The 14217-nt window shown below is 42.2% G+C and overlaps 1 pseudogene; it reads right to left on the minus strand.

Moving 5' to 3' along the window:
- Positions 1 to 2524: 2524 nt before the first annotated feature.
- Positions 2525 to 11011, minus strand: LOC111146173 (annotated as a pseudogene).
- Positions 11012 to 14217: the final 3206 nt, after the last annotated feature.

Raw genomic sequence — 14217 nt, forward strand, 5'->3', positions numbered from 1 at the left:
CCCCATCTCCTCTTCATTTCTCTGCTTCTGAAAAATTAAGCATCTTTTCTTGCCCCCCAGCCACAGTGTTCAGCTCTCCCAGGAGAGGACACTGGTGGGACTTTGGAGGAAAGATGGGCTTCTCTTCCCTGTGCTGGTGGGCTCTCTGTTCTTCTGCCTGTGGTGCGAGGCAGGTATGTGGGAAACCCACTGATGGTAGGGGCCCAGCTGGCTTCTCCTGGGCCAGCTCTGCAACACTCCTGTAAGCAATTCCTGGCAGGTTTCCACTGTGACCACAGTGGCCCAGCCAGCTTCCCATCAAGTTCAATGGCACTCTCCATGGCAGTTCCCCCAGAGAATTCCATGAGCACCCTCCAGCGAGTGATTTCTTTCTCACAAGTCTCAGACTACTGGCTCTTCGCTGGAGGTATTTCCAGCTTGTCATTCCTTGCCTGTCAGCTGTGAACCAGCTCCGACTTGAGGCAACCCAGCAAAATATTACATCATGGTGGGGAGGTGTCTTCTCCCTCTCTAAGAAGATCTGGGTCTAGACTTGAGCTTCCACCTTTCAAGTTTATTTCTTTCTTGGATACTCTTTCTCAGCCCTAAGGTATTTCTTCAGAGTTCCCTATTCTCACTCAGTAAATTTCTTATAAATAGCCACTTTTTTTTCAGGAATGATTTTATGATTTTTTTCAGAAACTTGGCTTCCAGATCACTGTGGGCAAGACCTAACTTGGCTAGAAGAGGCAATCCCTTGGCAGAGCCATACGGACAGCTCAGCTGGCTAAATTTTATTCTCAGAGAGGATCAGAGAAGAAAACTCTGATTTCCCTGAAGTCTTGTTTTAGCAGCAAGGAGGGTGTAACTCTCATATAGAAAAGCAAGTAGTTTCAAGAAAAACTTCCATTATATGGTAGTCTTATAATGTATGCAATTATGTTACACAAATTCAACTATAGGCATTCAGCAGAATAGTAAAAGTAACAATAATAGTATACTAATGAGAGAAAAAACAGGACAAATCAACATTAAGTGCAAAGCAAGCTTTCACCTGCCATTCTTCTCCAAGCATGGAACTGGAGTCCATTCAGTCTCCTCTGGTCCTAAGTGCCTCTCTGCCCCAAGCATGAGTCCAGTGTTTAAATATCTAGTGTTTTCACATAATATGGCCTCTAAAAGCTGGCTAACTTCTTCATCTGGTGCTCAACCGAACAATCAACAATCTTCCCCAACATTGTCGGCTATCTGGCTGCACTGGACTGACAGAGAAAACACAACAGTCTCCAATTTGATGTCTCCTCCAAGGGTTTTCATGGGACATTTTTGACCATAGGAATATGTGTTCCTCTCTGGAGTTCCAGTAACTGTGTAACAGTAAGAGTTGCCTTACCACATGAGATATGACTTTTCTGGAGTCTCAAAGCTGACTAGAATCTGGTTTTGTCCATATTGTCAAGGCACATATTTTCTGAAAGCCAGGACTAACCCTACGACTGGGTTCAGTAGGGGCCATCAAGGAGATAAGATTAAAGGAAAGTCGATCAACCATGCTACACCCCATTTTCCATTTCCTTCATACACACACACCTACTCCCCATAAAAACGAAAAGTCTTGAGAAAACATTTTTAATCTGATTGTGCTACCTGAATGAGTCAGCCCTTCAATCCTCAGTAGGCTCACGAGGATCAGTTTATCCCCTTAACCAACTTGTTATTTAAATCCTACTGACTTTGGGATGCCTGTGTGGCTCAGTCGGTTGGGCATCTGCCTTTGGCTGTGGTCATGGTTGAGTCCCATTTTGGGCTCCTTGGTCGGAGAGGAGCCTGCTTTTCCCTCTGCCTGCTCTGCCTGCCACTCACCCTGCTTGTGCTCATTCTCTCTGACAGATAAATAGAATCTTAAAATAAATAAATAAATAAACAAACAAATAAATAAATCCTACTTCCTACTGACTTCTCCAGTATCCTTTTTTTTTTTTTAAACTTAACCCCTTTTCCATTAATGCAAAAAAAAAAAAATGTCTATTAGTTTTCCAGGCTTACCAAAACAAATTGCCACAAACTTCACAGCTTAGCACAACAGGAATTTATTCTCTCACATCTCTGGAGGCCAGAAGTCCAAAGTCAAGGTGTTGGTAGGGCTGTACTCCTTCCAGAGCTCTGGGGGAGACTTTGTTCTTTGCCTCTTCAGGCTCCTGGTGACTGTCAGCATTCTTGGGTTTGTGGCTGCTTGTCTCCCAAGGTCTTCGTCTGTGCGTACCTCCTCTGTGTGTTTCAGGGGAACTTTTGTCATTGGATTTAGGGCCCACCCAGATAATCCAAGGTGACCTCATTTCAAGATCCTGAACTTAATTCCATCTGCAAAGACACTTTGTCTAAGTAGCCTCATATTTACAGGTTCCAAGGGGTCAGGACATGAATGTGTCCTTTTTGTGCAGCCACCATTCAACTCATTACAAAATGATGCTGAGTCCTTCGTGTGGGTGGTGGGTGGGTATAGGGCTGGATACTCCTGTAATTTAACTTTTTTCTTTTACCCTGGTCATGATGAACAGATCAAGTCAGAAGCCAGCATCAACTCCCTGGGAACCTGGGATGAGGTCCTGCATCTGGCCAAATACAAATCAAAGTGATCTTCAACCGCCATGAAAAGGTTCTGGAAAAGCACGGCTGCCCAGGTGAGGAAGCATGCCAGGAGAAGTTGCTTGCTGGGCTGCAGGCAGCAGGGCACGCAGTACTTGGAAGTGTTGCAGCAGCTGTGGGGCAAGCAGCCTTCACAGTGGTACTGTTTTTTGCCAGGGACGTTGACATTCCAGCGGCCATTCACTGGCAAATCCTCCCTTTCACAAATGTATCTGACAGGGCTTCCCTTGAATGGAGTTCCAGCACTGGGGGCCAGGCTGGCCTGCTACTGCCCAGCTGAAATTACATTTTCCACGGGATGGGCTGCTCATGGTCTTGAACCTGGTCTGGATCTCTCACTGCCCCCTCCCCCTGCTTGAAGGGGCTAAGAAGGAAGTAGACCAGTGAGAGCCAGAAGACCAGGGCGAGCAGCCAGCTCTTCCTGGGGAGGAAACGGCGCCATGCCGTGGCGGCTAGGTTCACGATGCCGGGCACGAATATGGGGCATGGTGGCCAGGCTGTGGAGCCCTGCAGGCCTGGGCCCAGGGGGCATGGACCCTACTTGGCCAGCAGCCCCAGCCGTTGAAGTGGGTGGCAGTACAGCCAGTGTCCAGCAGCCACCAACTACTCTTCACTGTTCAAATTATTGTGTAATTTCATCTTGACAGATGAAACAGCTTCTGGTCATAGTCTTCCAGAGATACTCTTTGGCTGTTCAGTGTGTGTGTGTGTGTGTGTGTGTGTGAGTGAGAGAGAGAGAGAGAGAGAGATCTGTACAATGTTTTTTAAAATAATTCAACCATTTTTGCATACTAGCACACATAGATTTTTCTCATTTTTAACAGTTGCATAGTATTCCATTGTATAGATAAACCATCCCTTATTTAATCAGTTTCTTATTAATGGAAAATTAGATTATTTCCACTCTTTTCTTCCCACAAATACTATAATAGTATTCTTATTTGAGAGGTCCATATGCCCATGTATAAGCCTATCTTATCTGAAAAATCACTTCCTGGAAAAGATTCTACATTCTTAAATTCTCTCCAAACTATCTCCAGGCTTACTGCTTCCACCATATTATATGCATGCTTCATTTAAAAAAAAATTAGTGTTTTTTTATTAATTAAAATTAAGAAAGCATTTTGCATACATTTTAATCATTTAAAAAAACATGTAAAATTAGGGGTGCCTGGTTGGCTCTGTTGGCTAAGCTTCGGATTGTTGATTTTGACTCAGGTCATGATCTCAGGGTCATGGGATTGAACCCCATGTCTGCTCTGTGCTCAGCAGAGTGTGCTTGTCCCTCTCCCTCTGCTCCTCCCCACCACTAGCGCTCTCTCTCTCTCTCACTCAAATAAATAAACTTTCATTTTTAATTTTTTTAAAGATTTTATTTATTTTTTTGACATGGAGAGAGAGAGAGAGATCAAGTAGGCAGAGCAGCAGGCAGAGAGAGAGGGGGGGAAGCAGACTCCCCACTGAGCGAAGGCAGAGGCTTAACCCCCTGAGCCACCTAGGTGCACCTAAATAAAAAAAAACATGTAAAATCAGTGGAAAACATAACCCAAAGAAGATTATCGTCAGTTTTTTTTTTAAAGATTTTATTTATTTGACAGAGAGAGACACAGTGAGAGAGAGAACACAAGCAGAGGGAGTGGGAGAGGGAGAAGCAGGCTTCCCGCTGAGCCGGGAGCCCAATGTGGGGCTTGATCCCAGGACCCTGGGATCAAGACCTGAGCCAAAGGCAGTCACTTAACCCACTGACCCATCCAGATGTCCCTATCATCAAATATTTTGAGATAGGAATACCCATGCAGACACACACACACACACACACACACACACACACACACACACACACTTTTTATGTCCCTAGAATAGAAATTTCTCCTTGGGAATCCATTATACACTTTTTAAAGTTAATTACATTTTCCTCATACTTGTGCCAAGTTGGCTGCTAAAGTAGTGACATAAAACTAGATGAAAATAGTTTAATACATTTTGAATTACTCCTGGTTATAACTTGATTGCTCATTTTATTCTTTCTTTTTTTTTAAGACTTTTTATTTACTTGACACACACAGAGAGAGGGAGAAAGATCACAAGTAGGCAGAGAGGCAGGCAGAGAGAGAGGGGGAAGCAAGCTCCCTGCCGAGCAGAGAGCCCGATGTGGGGCTCGATCCCAGGACCCTGAGATCATGACCTGTGCCGAAGGCAGAGACTTAACCCACTCAGCCACCCAGGCACCCCGCTCATTTTATTCTTGTAGCAGTTAACTGCCTGTATCCTGGTACTATCCTCTGACATTTCCACTTCTTGTATTAGCATATCTGTTTTCTTGATTACCAAAACATCTTTCACTTTTCCTCCTCTTATTCTCTATCCATTCAGTCCTCATGTCCTGTTATCCTTTTTTCTTTTCTTTTGTTTGAAGTGAGGTATACTGAGATATCCAATTTCTATACAGTGAAATTCACCCGTTGTAGGTGCATAGCTTTGATAAATGTCTGCAGCTATGTAGCTACCACCATGATAAAAATATAACATAAAATATTTCCCCATCACCCCGGAATGTTCCATGTGCCCCTTGGTAGGCAAATCCTTCCCATACTCCAGCACCTGGCTGTAACCACTCATCCAATTCCTGTACCACTAGCTTTGTTTTTTTCAGAATGTCATATCCACAGAATCATACAGTATGTAGTTTGGCTTCCTTCACGCAGCATAAGGCTTTTGAAATTCATCCCTGTTGTCGTCTCAGTAGGTCATTCCTTTTTATTGCACACTATTCTGCTTATGAACGTACATTTTATCCGTTTGCTAGTCAATACTTCCAACTTTGGTGATTACGAATAATGCTTCTCCAAACGTTCCTGTCAAAGTCTTTGTGTAACTTAAGTTTTTTGTTTTCTTGAGTAAATACCTAGTAGTGAAATTCCTGGGTTGTATGGTACGTATATATTTACCTTTATAAGAGACTGCCAAACTCTTTTTCAAAGTGGCTTGCTTTGCATCCTCCCCCAAATTTGGCCTTCTTTCTGTTTCTTTTTATTTTTTAAAGCTTGATTTATTTATTTGACAGAGAGAGAGAGAGAGAGAGAGCACGAACGGGAGGGGCAGAGGGAGAGGGAGAAAGAATCTCAAGCCCAGAGCCCGACATGGGCCTCGATCTCATGACCCTGAGAAGGGGACCTGAGCTGAAACCAAGAGTCGGTCACTTAACCCACTGCATGACCCAGGCACCCTGGCCTTCTTTATTTCTGATGGAATGACTGCACTTGTCTCTGCAATGATCCCTTCCAGACTGTCTGATCCATCCCTCAAATGAGCCTCTAAAATGCCCTCCTCTCTTAAGTGGCTCTGATTTCCTCAGGATAAATTCCAAACTCTTCAGCCTGACATGTACAAGACTCTTCAAGCTCTGAGCTCCTTCTTCACCCACACTTCCAACCACTTTCATTCTTATTCAGGTAGCAGGACACTGGCTCTAAGTTGCAGACTGGGCCCCTCTTTCCTAACTCGGCACTTCTGTGTAGCCTAATGTGGTTGTTTGGGCAGAGCACTTATTTTCGACCTTGAATACCCAACATGGATACACTCTCTGAATTTTGGGTAGTGTTGGTATTTATGCAACTGAATATCTACCAGTGTACTTCTACCAGTGTACAACTATTTTTTATGAAAATTTTCAAAAACTCAACAAAGTTGAAAAACTAGTGGAATGAACATTGATTCAATTCAACAAATGTTAATGTTTTGATAGGTTTAATTCCTTTAGCCATCCACCATACTTACATTCTTCTTCTTCCCCTTCTCTTCCTCCTCTTCTTTCCCTCCCTGTCTTCCTCCTCCTCCTTCTCCTCCCCCTCCTCCTCCCTTCCTCCTCCTCCTTCTTCTCTTTCTCCTTTTCCTCCTCCTCCTCCTTTTGCTAAACCTTTTCAGATTTCAGATGTTTACTAAATCATTTGCTAAATACATTTTAAGTGTATGTATCTCCTAAAAATTAGAACCTCCTTCATAATTACATCATTACTTTACCTTAAGTAAATTTAAAACACCTTCTTATATTGTCTAATATTCTTTGCAGTAATAGTTTTTCCATTGTCCTCAAAATATATTTCACCTTGTTGTTTCCCAAGCCAGGATCCAATCAAGCTTCACACATGGCATCTCTCTACCATGTGAATGTTTAACTTTGATTGAGTCTGCATTTGTCCAGCTACCAGCTTCTTCGCCTTGATGACTCAGTTGTGTCCCTGCCCTTCCAAGAAATCTCCCGTGAACCCCTAGCTCCATTCAAGTTCCCTGCCTTGCTGTAATTTCAAGACACCTATGTTTAAATCTATTGGGAGATTTGACAACTTTGTATTACAAACCTGTTGTTGAACTTTTCTATTCCACAATTAGATTCCGAGCATCTGGAGGGAAAAAAAAATGGGTGGGGTGTTCTTTGTCTTCCTGCTAGATGGTAATTTCTCAATACACACTTAAAGAATAAGTGATAGACTGCAGTTCAGTTCTTTGGGCCCTCATTGGGAAGAGTTGCAATAAATAAGTAGATTGTGAGGACCAGAACCAGGATGAAGGGGGAAAAGGGGAGGTAAGATAAAGGTTTGAGGGGCCATTCCAAATACAGAATATTGCTTGGAGAGCTTTGAATCTGAGTTGTATACTCCTTCCCCTCTTTTAGTAGGTGAAACACTAGATGTTTACCATGAATTCAAGATAAATGTAGCATCTAGCAGCACCATAAATGTTTTGGCCATATAATTCTTGAGAAAGAATTATTAAGACAAAAATCAAGGCTATTGTAGCCCAATGGCCCATTTCTGTTTACACAGCTGTTCTAGTACTGCTTTCCTAGCATGTTTTTAAGGAAATATCCACTTCCAGTGGGTTGCTAGATTGGGCCTTGACAACAACTTTATGCCCATGGTCATGGGAGAAAATCGCAATTCATCTACTTTGAACTTCTAGGATGAAATTTCTCCCTGAATTGTAACCTTTTCTGCAGTTAAATTTTCATCTCTGTGGCAGACTTTTCTTTTGAATAAACTTCTTCCAGATACTTCCTTCTTCTCCACTTCCCATCACCTGTGGGATTAATTCCAGGATCACACATTTACTTTGATTCCAAAGTGACTCAGGGGCTACACACCAAGACTATTTTAGGTGGAGTGTTTCCTCCTGAGTCATCTTGTCCCCTGGTAGCAAGCATCCTGCGGATTTCCTCAGCTCTGCTGTTGAGAACAGGAAGCCAAGGCCAGAAATGGCCAGTAAGCACAGCAGCCCAGTGACTCTCCCTGGTTCCTGGAGGACCAGCAAGAAAATCCGGATTTAGTAAGAATTCATTGGCAAGAAAATTGGGAATTTACTGGATACAAATGGCTTCAGGAATCTACTTTATAAGCATACATATTTTTTTCAGGAGGCAGGTTAAAAAAGAGTTTTCTTAGAAATGAAATCAAGTAATTTTTTTTCCTTGTCTGGGGAGACTTCATTAGATGTTTTCATTAATGGGATCACCAAAATAAGGTCATTACTCAACTACCCTTTCCACAGTTTTATCAGGTTTTCCAGCCTGTCATATCCTCTTCATTACTTTTGTCACCATCACCCTTACTGAATGGTTTTCCAAATGGCAATTTGTCCTGTACCTCAAGTCTTCATAATTACCCGTGACATAAAATCATCACTAGAGACATCTTTCTGGGGTCAACTAAGACTGGGGAGTATTAGCAATGCATGCTGCCTTTCCCTGACCCTATGTCCACAGCAGACAGCACTCATCTATCTCGTTAACCTATCTGGTTACCAGTGTGTCTCCAAAATAACATTGTAGGCAGCCACTACCCAGGAATCAGAATATCCACATCCAAAACCTATTTGCAGTGAAGAGGAAGGGATTAATACATAGAAGTGTATCAGGCAAGGGCAGTTGAAGAGTCCAAAGAATATAAAAGTCTTGGATTTAACTCCAAGTTCTTGGGCAAGTTGAAAATTTTTTTTCTTATGTTCATTTTTCTTCCAAATGCAAAATGAGATTAATAACGCTTTCACCTTAATGTCATTGAACTCATTTTTTGTTTTAATATACGTGAAAGCTTCTAGCACAGTTTCTAGCATGAAAAAGATATCTAGTGAGTATTAGATGTCAATTCATCATGATTACTTTGAGGGACACCCTGGTTGGGAGTGACTGCTCATCTCAGTGGTATTGAAATTTACTAGAAGCCATAGTGTTGATAGAAGATGGCAAATCCTCAACGATTCCACTCTCTGTAAACTTTAACAAAAAGTATTTAGTCACTCTTCTCCAAAGTACAAAGTATCAGCAATAAAAAATTTTGTAAAATCTCAACTAAACCCTCTCAATTCCTTTTTCCATCCTCTGGCCTCACATCCTACCTCACCTCTCACTTTTATGGTCATACCTTGTTAGTGTGTGGGGGCTACTATAACAAAATACTACAGACTAGGGGGCTTAAACAACAGGAATTTATTTTCTCAAGGTAATAGAAGCTTGAGGTCCAAGATCAAGATGTTGGCAGGTTGGGTTTCTCTCGAGACCTCTCTCTTTGGCTGACAGACGGCTACTTTCTTGTGTCCCCACTCAGCCTTTTCTCTGTGCACCAGGTGCACTTGGTATCTCTTTGTGTGTTCAAATTTTTCTTCTTATAAGGACACCAGTCACATTGGATTAGGGCCCACCCTACTAGCCCCATTTTAACTTAATTATGTCACATTCTGAGGTTATAAGGATTAGTGCTTTAACATAATGAATTTTGAGGGGATACAGTTCAGCCCATAATACACCTTTAGATTTTGTCTTCATCAATTTCTGAAACTTTTTTTTAAGGTTTTTATTATTTGACACAGAGACAGAGAGTACAAGTAGGCAGAGCAGCAGGCAGAGGGAGAGGAAGAAGCAGGCTCTCTTTTGAGGAGGGAGCCTGATGTGGGGCTCGATCTCAGGGATCATGACCTGAGCCACCCAGGTGCCCAATTTCTGAAACATTTTAATCTTAAATTCCAGCATCCCACTTCTCAATCACTAAAGTCTATCTTTCCAGCTCTTTGTCTTTCTGCTACCCCAAACCAGTAACTCTTCAACCACACTGGGACACACAATCTCCAAATGCAACCTCTTTTTCACTCTCCTCATATTCTCTCATGTCCTTACTTGCCTTTCTCACGCTGCATTCCATGGTCTATTATTATAATCACTCTCTTACATATATTCTTTTTCTTTCTTTATTTTATTTTATTTTTTTACAGAGATCTCAAGTAGGCAGAGAGGCAGGCGGGGGGGTGGCAAGCTCCCTGCTGACCAGAGAGCCCTATATGGGGCTTGATCCCAGGACCCTAAGATCATGACCTGAGCCGAAGGCAGAGGCTTAATCCACTGAAACACCCAGGTTCCCCTCTTACATATATTCTTGATATTCTTACATATATTCTTGATACACTCGTGCTCTCTCTTCATGGTACTTGCCTGGCAAAGTCCCAGTCCTGGTGATTGCAGCTTCCTTACGATTCCACCCACACCTCCGCACCTGCACATCACTAGGAAGAACACTCAGTCATCCTGCCTAAGTTCACTATTTGTTCATGACCTCAATGGGCCCTCAGTGTCTGCTAACAATCCTGCCACATTGATCCCAAGCATTCACCATCCTAGGCAACTGTTTCATACCTTTCCCTCTCTCTCCAAACCTTTAACAGTCTCCCCCCATTCTCATTCTTGGCTGATCAACCTTCTCTCTGTTTCACCAAGAAAACAAATCCAATATTGTCTGTTCTGCCTTCTTTCTGTGCCAAGGACTGAGGGTCCCATGCTGTACCTAAGACAAGCTCCTCCTGTGCACATACTCCCATCCCTTCTCATGTAAATGAGGACAGGTTCCGGTAATTCTCCCCTCTCTCTGTCTTGCATTATCAATCCCCACCTCCCCTCCCCTACTCTCAAAAAGAACAGTCCCATCATTGTACAGACATGCTACAATTTTCCCCATTAAATTTTTTCCCTTGGGGCACCTGGGTGGCTCAGTGGGTTAAAGCCTCTACCTCGGCTCTCAGGTCATGATCCCAGGGTCCTGGGATCGAGCTGCGCGTCGTCGGGCTCTGCTCAGTGGGGAGCCTGCTTCCTCCTCTCTCTCTCTACCTGCTTCTCTGCCTACTTGTGATCTCTGTCTGTCAAATAAGTAAATAAAATCTTTAAAAAAAATTTTTTTCCCTTGACTTCCACTTTGCTACAGCTTCATTTTTCTGCTCTTTTTTACAGTAAAACTCTCCAAAAGAGCTCCTCTCCTCTCTTTCCATTCTCTCATGAACCCACTAAAGTGAGCCTTCCATGTCTAGCCCTCCAACCAGTTTCTTTATCAAGGTCATTGGTGACATCCATGTTGCTAAACCCAATAGCCAACTCTCAGTCCTCCCATATTACTTGCTCTATAGGCAGCGTTTGACTCAGTTGGTTACTTCCTCCTCAGCTAGAAATTCAACTTCTAGGATAAGCTTCTGGTTTTTCTTCTAACTCACTGGCCACTTCTCAGGCTCCTTTTCTGGCTTCCCATCAAGTTTGCAAACGCAATTCATTGGACTTCCCAGGATTTAGTACTTGGCCTCTTTTCTGTCTACACTCTTATTCTCATAGTGTTTCATGGCTTTAAATACTATTCAAATGCTGACAACTCTTATATACTCTACCCAAGACTTCTCCCCTGAACTTCATATTTGTATATCTAACTACCTAATTGACATCACTTGGATTTTAATAGGTGTCTCAAAACTTAGAATGTCTGAAACTTACCACTTCATCTTCCCCCTCCCAAACCTGTTCAACCTGCTGTTTTGCTCATTTTAGTTAATGACAACTTCTTTCTTCCAGTTGCTTGGGCTCTGAACCATGTAGTCATCTTTGCCTCTCTTTCTCTTATATTCAATCCAATCTGTCACCAAATACTCTTGATTCTGTCTTAAAGAGCCTGGCCAGCTCAGTCAGTAGAGCATGTGACCCTTGATCTCCAGGTTGTGAGTTTAAGCCCCACACTGGGTGTAGAGATTATGTAAAATAAAATAAAATAAAATCTTAAACACACACACACACACACACACACACACACACACACACACACAGAAGCCAGCGTTTTCTTACCATCTCAGCTACTACTGTCATGGTCTGAGCCATGGATTGTTGAAATGACTTTAGAACTCATCTCCTTTCTTTCAACCAGATCCTTTACAACCAATTCACAACAAGAAGTCACTTTCCTACTCAAAACTAATCTCAGGTGTTACTACTTTTCCCCTACTTCACTTGGCTCCAACCACAGTGGTCCTCGCCAGGATTCATTTCGACCCAGGGCTTTTGTACACTTGCCATTCTCTCTGCCTGGAATGTTTCTCCCCTGAGTTGCCTACATGGCTTGCACTCTCCACTTTCTTCAGATCTTTACTCAGATGTCATCTTCTCTTTAAGATCTTTCCTGACCATGCTCTTTGAAATGATGTCTCCATCACCATTCTCTAAGCACTTCTAGTTGCCCTTTTCTTGATTTATTTTAGCCATACTTATTGCTACCTGACAAGCCATATATATATATATATATATATATATATATATATATATATATTTAATTATTAGTCTCCCCACAATAGAATATTTTTATATTTATATTTTATAAGGACAAGAATTTTGGACTGTCTCCTTCATGGATCTGTCTCTCCCCAGCACTTAGAATAAAGTGCCTGGCACATAAGAGGTGCTTAATAAATATTCAGTCAAAACTGTTGCTCTCCCTATCATCCCGAGGGTTCTGGTAAATATGATTTTAGTTTGCTTCTATGTCCCTCAAGAAAAAAAATCTAATGACCAAACTTTGTGATGCTCTTTGCTCAAAAACATTAGGGAAAAAAAAATCACAGTCACCAGGGGTGCCAAGAAATCTCTTTGGAACCCATCATAGAATAAGACTGTTAGTTTCTAGATTTGATTGTTTGAATCCGAAATCAGATCCAAGGACCTCAATTTTTTGGAAAAAAATATGAATATAATATAATTTAACATTATTCACATAAAATAAGTTTTTATTCCCTTGAATGAAAAGTATATTTATTATAGAATATTAATACTTTCTGGAGGACACTAACAAATTAATGTAAATACTTCTGGGATCAAGATTTTAAGAGCTCATGCCACAGAACTCTTCGGGTATCAAGAGAAGTAAATAAACAGACATTACTTCTGCTCTCTGTACTATTTTGACAATTATGTCCCTATAACTGCTCTTTTTATTGTTAACAATGGTTCCGACTTATTGCCTACTTATCACCTGACATTGTGGTTTGCACACATAATCTTGGTTAACCCTCACATTATTCTTCTAGGAAAAGTATCATTTTTTTTTAAATTTCCATTTCACAGATGAGAAAGTTGAGACTTAAGAAAGCTAAATTGAGTTGGGTTCTGATCTTCCCAACAAAGAGTGATGACAACAAAGTCAGGCAACCCTTACATTCCTTATCACTGTTGTCCACATCATCTTTAACATAATAGTGTCATCTTACTCTCTCTTTCTCTCAATCTCTCTCAAATAAATAAATAAAATATTTCAAGAATGGGGGCAGCGCCTGGGTGGTTCAGTTAAGTGGCTGCCTTCAGCTCAGGTCATGATCCCTGTGTCCTGGGATCAAGCCCTGGGTTCAGCAGGGAGTCTGCTTTTCCCTCTCCCTCTGCCCTCCACCCCCACTCCGCCTATGCACACTGTCTCTCAAATAAGTTAATTAATTAAAGCTTAAAAAAAAACAGGCAGGGTAAGGATGCCTTGCCTTAATCCTTTCCTCATATCATCCTAATTGGAGAGGCTCTGTAGCTCTTTCGATTCAGGGCAATCATTTGGAAGCAATAATTCTTTTTTTTTTTTTTAATTTTTATTCATTTGACAGAGAGAGAGAGAGAGAGAGAGATCACAAGTAGGCAGAGAGGCAGGCAGAGAGAGGGAAGCAGGCTCACCGCTGAGCAGAGAGCCCGATGCGGGGCTCGATCCCAGGACCCTGAGATCGTGACCTGAGCCGAAGGCAGAGGCTTAACCCACTGAGCCACCCAGGTGCCCCTGGAAGCAATAATTCTTAAATCCTTGTTTCAAACTTCTTACTCATAAAGTCTTAACCAAATTACCCAAATTCTTTTCCCCATTTTCCTAAGCAGCAGGAGAGATGCGAATTTCTTCCTGTTACTATTTTTCAGAGAGGTGGAAATCGCAGAGATGAACTCTTGGAAGGAAAGTTGTCCCTAGACAGTAAACTCACCCACAGGGAAGTCTTGTTTTTCTCCCCCACCAGCCTGTCCCTGTCTTTGTCCTTTTTGTGCCCCCCGCCCCGAAGTTGGAACAAAGCTTGGTGAATAGTGAGCACAAAATAAAGAACCCTGAAGGAAGGGCAGAAGCCTAAAGTCAACACACCACACAGTCTGTTCTAGCGTAAATTCCCTTGGTAGTTTCCTCTTTAACCCCCCTGTTCACCGTTGGATTAAATTTGCCAGATTCGATTCCAACCCCACCCCTGCCCCACCTTCCTTCTTTAAAATATGCTCAGGGTTAAGGCTTTTGT

The sequence above is a fragment of the Enhydra lutris genome, unplaced genomic scaffold (genome assembly GCF_002288905.1).
Source record: "Enhydra lutris kenyoni isolate GAN:26980312 unplaced genomic scaffold, ASM228890v2 scaffoldscaffold2, whole genome shotgun sequence".
NCBI classification, from domain to species: Eukaryota; Metazoa; Chordata; class Mammalia; order Carnivora; family Mustelidae; genus Enhydra; species Enhydra lutris.